This window comes from Procambarus clarkii, chromosome 38, assembly GCF_040958095.1.
Source record: "Procambarus clarkii isolate CNS0578487 chromosome 38, FALCON_Pclarkii_2.0, whole genome shotgun sequence".
Taxonomy (NCBI): domain Eukaryota; kingdom Metazoa; phylum Arthropoda; class Malacostraca; order Decapoda; family Cambaridae; genus Procambarus; species Procambarus clarkii.
Window position 1 is genome coordinate 35223830 of NC_091187.1, and position 7992 is coordinate 35231821.

Below are 7992 nucleotides of genomic sequence, written 5' to 3' on the forward strand. Positions count from 1 at the left end.
CTGGTTTGTGCCTCGGAGAGGCTATGGGATCCAGTAAGATCGTCCTTCCTTTCCTCCCTAGAATCTGGATGTAGCAGGTGCTCAATTGTCAAAAGTGAAAAATTGGATTTGTCTTCCGAATGCACCATATCAGTAAATTTTTTAATAATCTTTTAAAAATAGTAAATGCCACTATTTTTGCAAAATTATTACGAGATCTATTATTCTAATAAGGGTTTGATAAAATACAGTAGACTGCCTACTGGTTTTACCTGTAATAAGGTTTGATACAGATGATTATCCGTTCAAGGGGATTAAATAGCCGTTCTATGGCCCCAGGGTTTTCTCAAATTTTCTTTCATAGCCGGTCTATGGCCCCTGGGTTTTACGAACTTTTTTTTCCCAAGCCGGTCTATGGCGTGTATGTTAAATAAACCCAATTTTTCACTTTTGACAATTGAGCACCTGCTACATCCAGATTCTAGGGAGGAAAGGAATATAATATAATATCTAATATATCTATCTGTGTGAAATAGATTAAATCCATTTATTTGATATTCAGCTAATAGTTCTGTATTTTCTACATTCATCCATGTTTTGGTAAGTGCAATAATATGTATTGTTTCATTGCAGGTTAGAGATTCAAGATAGTTCTAGATTTCCGAAGTACTGAAACGCGCGCCATACAGGCTTGGTGGATCTAGGTGCAAGGTAAAATTATTTACATTTACTTGTTTTGTATTTATATGCATATATATGCATTTATATGCATTATTCTATAGAATAATAGATCTCGTAATAATTTTGCAAAAATAGTGGCATTTACTATTTTTAAAAGATTATTAAAAAATTTACTGATATGGTGCATTCGGAAGACAAACCCAATTTTTCACTTTTGACAATTGAGCTCGGGTGCAGGGGGGGGGGGTTATGTAAAGCCTGGTTTGTGCCTCGGAGAGGCTATGGGATCCAGTAAGATCGTCCTTCCTTTGCTCCCTAGAATCTGGATGTAGCAGGTGCTCAATTGTCAAAAGTGAAAAATTGGGTTTGTCTTCCGAATGCACCATATCAGTAAATTTTTTAATAATCTTTTAAAAATAGTAAATGCCACTATTTTTGCAAAATTATTACGAGATCTATTATTCTAATAAGGGTTTGATAAAATACAGTAGACTGCCTACTGGTTTTACCTGTAATAAGGTTTGATACAGATGATTATCCGTTCAAGGGGATTAAATAGCCGTTCTATGGCCCCAGGGTTTTCTCAAATTTTCTTTCATAGCCGGTCTATGGCCCCTGGGTTTTACGAACTTTTTTTTCCCAAGCCGGTCTATGGCGTGTATGTTAAATAAACCCAATTTTTCACTTTTGACAATTGAGCACCTGCTACATCCAGATTCTAGGGAGGAAAGGAATATAATATAATATCTAATATATCTATCTGTGTGAAATAGATTAAATCCATTTATTTGATATTCAGCTAATAGTTCTGTATTTTCTACATTCATCCATGTTTTGGTAAGTGCAATAATATGTATTGTTTCATTGCAGGTTAGAGATTCAAGATAGTTCTAGATTTCCGAAGTACTGAAACGCGCGCCATACAGGCTTGGTGGATCTAGGTGCAAGGTAAAATTATTTACATTTACTTGTTTTGTATTTATATGCATATATATGCATTTATATGCATTATTCTATAGAATAATAGATCTCGTAATAATTTTGCAAAAATAGTGGCATTTACTATTTTTAAAAGATTATTAAAAAATTTACTGATATGGTGCATTCGGAAGACAAACCCAATTTTTCACTTTTGACAATTGAGCTCGGGTGCAGGGGGGGGGGGTTATGTAAAGCCTGGTTTGTGCCTCGGAGAGGCTATGGGATCCAGTAAGATCGTCCTTCCTTTGCTCCCTAGAATCTGGATGTAGCAGGTGCTCAATTGTCAAAAGTGAAAAATTGGGTTTGTCTTCCGAATGCACCATATCAGTAAATTTTTTAATAATCTTTTAAAAATAGTAAATGCCACTATTTTTGCAAAATTATTACGAGATCTATTATTCTAATAAGGGTTTGATAAAATACAGTAGACTGCCTACTGGTTTTACCTGTAATAAGGTTTGATACAGATGATTACCCGTTCAAGGGGATTAAATAGCCGTTCTATGGCCCCAGGGTTTTCTCAAATTTTCTTTCATAGCCGGTCTATGGCCCCTGGGTTTTACGAACTTTTTTTTCCCAATCGGGTCTATGGCGTGTATGTTAAATAAACCAAATTTTTCACTTTTGACAATTGAGCACCTGCTTCATCCAGATTCTAGGGAGGAAAGGAAGGACGATCTTACTGGATCCCATAGCCTCTCCGAGGCACAAACCAGGCTTGTACACAACCCTCCCCCTGCACCCGAGCTATGTCAACAGGTCGTTCTTTCTCTTCGCCCTTACATCATCACACACAGAGATCACAATAACGTGATGCATCAAATGAACAAATCCACAAGGGCCGTGACGAGGATTTGAACCTGCATCCGGGAGCATCCCAGACACTGCCTAAATCGACTGAGCTACAACAGGGTAAAAGGATCCAGGAAGTTCAGTAGAAGTTTGGTTTCAACCCTTTTACCCTGTCGTAGCTCAGTCGATTAAGGCAGTGACTGGGATGCTCCCGGACACAGGTTTGAATCCTCATCACGGCCCTTGTGGATTTGTTCATTTGATGAATCACGTTATTGTGATCTGTGTGTGTAATTCTTCACTTGCTTGATTCCATTTGTGTGTGTTTGGGTCTCAGGCCCTCTCGCAATTTCTGTTGAACAAACCCCTTTTCCTAGTTCTGCATCTCTCCTTTGGTACAAATTTTGTTGTGCTTTTTTCATATATTTCACAAAACTTGACATACATTTCATTTACTTCATGTCCTATCAGCAAGTGTTTGTCAAATTCTTTAAGGAAAGTTTATCATCCTGATTGCAGATCTCTAGCGCTATTATGTCAACTTCTTGTGGATTCGCAATCATTATTTAATTTACCTTTAGGTGTTCTTTCACCAGCACAGCAACACTGTACCTCTCCCAACCAGTTTAAGATAAAAACTAAGTACTAACTAATTAACTCAATGTAACCTACCTTACCCCCAAAATGTCAACCCATGTCTTCTATTTTAAACAATGCTGTTTTGTTGACCAAATTGTATTTTTGTTTTTTTCTGCAATGTTCCCCCCCCCCCCCCCCACCACTCTACCACCACATTGAGTTTAGTAGCTCTGTGCACGTCAGGTGCTGTTTAATATACAGACCTACTCCTCCATTTGACCTAGTTTCTCTATCACATCTATATCACTTTGTGCTTTAGGCCTGGTGGAGCTTGGTCCACCAGGCTGTTGTTTGGAGTGGCCCGCAGATCCACATACAGTCTGCATATGATATACAGTCTGTTGATCAATTGAACTACAGTAGTTAGTTTTTATCATCCGAATGCACCAATATGTGTTCATTCTTCCCAGATGAAGGAACTAGGTAATATTCATCATCTGAATGCACCATCTGAAGCTTTAACACACTCATGATACACGAGAGGTTTAAAAAACTTTTAAAACTTTTAAAACTTTTTGACCTATGTATTTAAAAGCAATTCTAAAGTTAAAAAGTGTAGCATAGGCCCCTCGCAGAATGTTCTTAATATGATCCTCAGGTTATAGTTTTCTATCTAAAACCACCCCTAGATCTCTTTCTTGATCAGAATTCTTTATAGATCTCTGTGGCTCGATCATAGAAACTGAGTAAATTCGTTACACTGTACCTTCCAGATCGAATACCATGCTGACAGTCTGATATATCATTCAGTACGTCTGCATCTGAAATTGAGCAATACCGGATTTATTATTTGGTTTTATAAATTTTATACTTATAATCTTAACTTATTTCAGAGACCACGAGTAATCTGGGCTTCGAACTCAACAGAAAAGCCTTCCGTAGACCTGCTTCTTTGCTACATAATAGACAAAATTTAGTAAGTATTGATTTATTATGTGTTTGTTTATTTATTTATTTTTTCTTTATATACAAGAAGGTACATTGGGGGAGAGTACAATGACTTGAAGTTATACATTCTTGTAAAGCAACTAGCACTCATAGCGTTTCGGGCAGATCTAAGTATAGACCAAGGAACTTACCATCCTTTTTATTTCTGATGTTAACATTGTGTAACTGTAGATGAATTGCATTTGTTGATTTGCTCCCAAGTAAGATGTTGTAGGTCCTTTCTATGTTTAGTGGGAGTTTGTTGGTTGACATTAATAAGTGGATTTTTTTTTAATTTATTGTTTACATCATTATTTAATATGAGTGGGTTGGAGTCTGAGTAGATGAGGTTAGTGTCATCATTATCTCATATCTCAGTGATTTTGTCGTAATGGTCAAGTAGCTGTACTGTACAAGTATGAGGACATGAGAGATAGCTGTAAGAGGTATTTCAATATCTTCCTGCTCTAAATCCTTGTTGGCCTGGATTGTGGAGGTCATTGGTCTCTATAAAACTAGTAACCTGACTCCTGATCACTCTCAAATAATTTTATTATGTGGGATGTTAGTGCAACTGGTCTATAATTCTTTGCCAATGCTTGTGTTGTGTTGTGTTGTTTTGGTAGTGATGTGCAATGTGTTGTTTTGGTAGTGATTCGTCCAGTTCTGGTAGTAGTGCGGATGTTGTGTGGTGTAGTACTTGTGTGCTTGTTAATGACTTGTATTCCAGTCTTGTGGGTATCTCCTTTCCCCTACGGGCCAACTGCTTTGTTCTTACCTAGCATTTTGCTTTGTTTGGGTATGAATGTTTGTGTGCCGTATATTTTGCAAAATTTGCCATATATCTCATTATTTACTCCTCTGCCTAGCAACAAGTCTGTCTAATTATACTCATTAACTGTTTTTCAAAGTTCCCCATAGTGTCCTTTATTGAAATCGAGTTCATGAACCGTTTCAATGTTCTTATTTTCTTCTAGATTATATCTTAAAGTATATTTAAATGTTATTGTTATTATTGTTATTAAATGTTATTGTGACATTGCATTGCAATTGAGCTATGTTGTTTACCATACCGTTCATTTCGTGAGTATAAGTATAGATGCCACACTTGTGACAGGTAAAACCATGCCTTTTTTGAAAAACAGCACCGTCTGTTGCACGTAAGAGCAACCCACACTATATTATGTTGCGATATTATTTCAATATTTCCGATTGCATTGATAATTTGAATTTTCATAGATTTCAATTTATTTTCATTTCGATTTAATAATTTTGTGTGACATTGCATTAAATTGAGCTGTGTTGTTTACCATACTGTTCATTTCATGAGTATAGTTTATTTTTTTATTATTTTCATTTCATTTTTTTAGCTGTTCTTATTTTTCAGTGATGGGAATATCAGATCATTTGATGTTCCCAATTTTCTGATGGAAGCATCAGACCATTATAGAATGCATCGGATGAGGTAGTTTGGAATGGTGGGGAGGACGAGAGGGGGGGATGGTGGGGAAGACGAGGGGAGAGAGGAGAGGGTAATGGTGGGGAGGACGAGGGGACTGGGGAGTTGGGGATGGTGGGGACAGGGGAATGCTGGGGAGGACAAAGGGACAGGTGAATGGGAGATGGTGGGGGAGGAAGAAGGACAGGGGAGGGGAAAATGGTAAGGAGGACGATGGGACAGGGAAGTGGGAATAGTGGGGATGATGTGGGTACGGGGAAGTGGGAAGGACGAGAGGACTGTGGAATGGGGAATGGCAAAGTGAATTATAATTATATATATTAATTAATTCTTATAAATTTCCAGAAGCCTGTATCAACACCCACACTAATGCAACTGAAAGAGATGTTGAGACAAGTATTGCTGATATGTTGAAGAACGCCCCAAACAAACTCGGTGGAAACAGATACAAGGTAAAGTTTGCCAATTTGCTGTAGTCTAATTCAATTTCTTTTTAGTAATCTTTGAGAACATTTATGCTATGAATAAGATAAAATAATGTAACTGATTTTGACTAAACATGTAGATATATTTAATTTTCTGAGCACTAATAATGAAAGAAAACCAAAATAAGAGGTGGCTACTATCTCTAATAATGGGCTGGAATAATGCAGGATATAATAATATATATATATAAATATGACAATGTCAGACCACGGAGGAAGAATGAAACAGGAATTTCCTTAAGTACTTTTGTATATTAAATACATCTTCAGAAGGTCCTTCTGAAGATGTATTTAATATACAAACGTACTTATGGAAATTCCTGTTTCATTCTTCCTCCGTGGTCTGACATTGTCACATTCTTAATCACGTGTTTATTTTCGTGATATACACACATATATATAAATATATATATATATATATATATATATATATATATATATATATATATATATATATATATATATTTATATATATATATTTATTTTTATAAATATATATATGATATATAGATTCTATTCTATTATTCTATTCTATTATATTCTATAGTTTTATATAGATTCTTGTTTTAGTTTTTTTTTCTATAATATGGAAACGGTTTTTAATTAATAAATTAAATATTATATAATAAAATAATGTATTATTGAAAACAATTAGTAACAAACAATATTTCATTACAGGGTGGTGAAGCAAGAAGACATGTGCATCACACAGCAGACTTGGATATGACGAATACTGAAAATGGCTAATGTCTATATAGAAGAATCTATATGTGTCTATATATAGACACATATAGATTCCTATATATAACCTATATATATATATGTGTGTATATATATTATAATATATATATATATATATATATATATATATATATATATATATATATATATATATATTATAATATATATATATATATATATATATATATATATATATATATTATAATATATATATATATATATATATATATATATATATATATATATATATATATATATATATATATATTATTAAATATGACCGAAAAAGTAAGATTAATAATTCTAACACGAATTTTCTCAATCCTTCGTACATTATGCTTCACTGTTGGAGGTAAATCAAAAATCACTTCTCCAAAATTCATTTTTATTTCTAGTCTGACGCGACACGGGCGCGTTTCGTAAAACTTATTACATTTTCAAAGACTTCACAAATACACAACTGATTAGAACTTGCGTTTCCCTGATTTTATATCTACATTTGAGTGAGGTGGGAAGGGTGATGTGGCATTACATTTGAGTGAGGTGGGAAGGATGATGTGGCATTAACACAAGACAGAACACTAGAGGATATTAATAGGGTATTAAAAGTATCAACACAAGACAGAACACGAAAAAATGGGTATTGAATAGAAGTGTTTGTAGAAAGCCTATTGGTCCATATTTCTTGATGCTTCTATATTGGAGCGGAGTCTTGAGGTGGGTAGAATATAGTGGTGCAATAATTGGCTGTTGATTGCTGGTGTTGACTTCTTGATGTGTAGTGCCTCGCAAACGTCAAGCCGCCTGCTGTCGCTGTATCTATCGATGATTTCTGTGTTGTTTACTAGGATTTCTCTGGCGATGGTTTGGTTATGGGAAGAGATTATATGTTCCTTAATGGAGCCCTGTTGTTTATGCATCGTTAAACGCCTAGAAAGAGATGTTGTTGTCTTGCCTATATACTGGGTTTTTTGGAGCTTACAGTCCCCAAGTGGGCATTTGAAGGCATAGACGACGTTAGTCTCTTTTAAAGCGTTCTGTTTCGTGTCTGGAGAGTTTCTCATGAGTAGGCTGGCCGTTTTTCTGGTTTTATAGTAAATCGTCAGTTGTATCCTCTGATTTTTGTCTGTAGGGATAACGTTTCTATTAACAATATCTTTCAGGACCCTTTCCTCTGTTTTATGAGCTGTGGAAAAGAAGTTCCTGTAAAATAGTCTAATAGGGGGTATAGGTGTTGTGTTAGTTGTCTCTTCGGAGGTTGCATGGCTTTTCACTTTCCTTCTTATGATGTCTTCGATGAAACCATTG

The 7992-nt window shown here is 35.3% G+C and overlaps 1 long non-coding RNA gene across 1 annotated transcript; it reads left to right on the plus strand.

The window, feature by feature from the left end:
- The first annotated feature begins 3903 nt into the window (after positions 1-3903).
- On the plus strand, positions 3904-6687 carry LOC138372242 (uncharacterized). The gene is made up of 3 exons (XR_011230764.1): positions 3904-3988; positions 5804-5910; positions 6622-6687. It is a non-coding gene; the product is annotated as an uncharacterized lncRNA (long non-coding RNA).
- The last annotated feature ends 1305 nt before the right edge of the window (positions 6688-7992 follow it).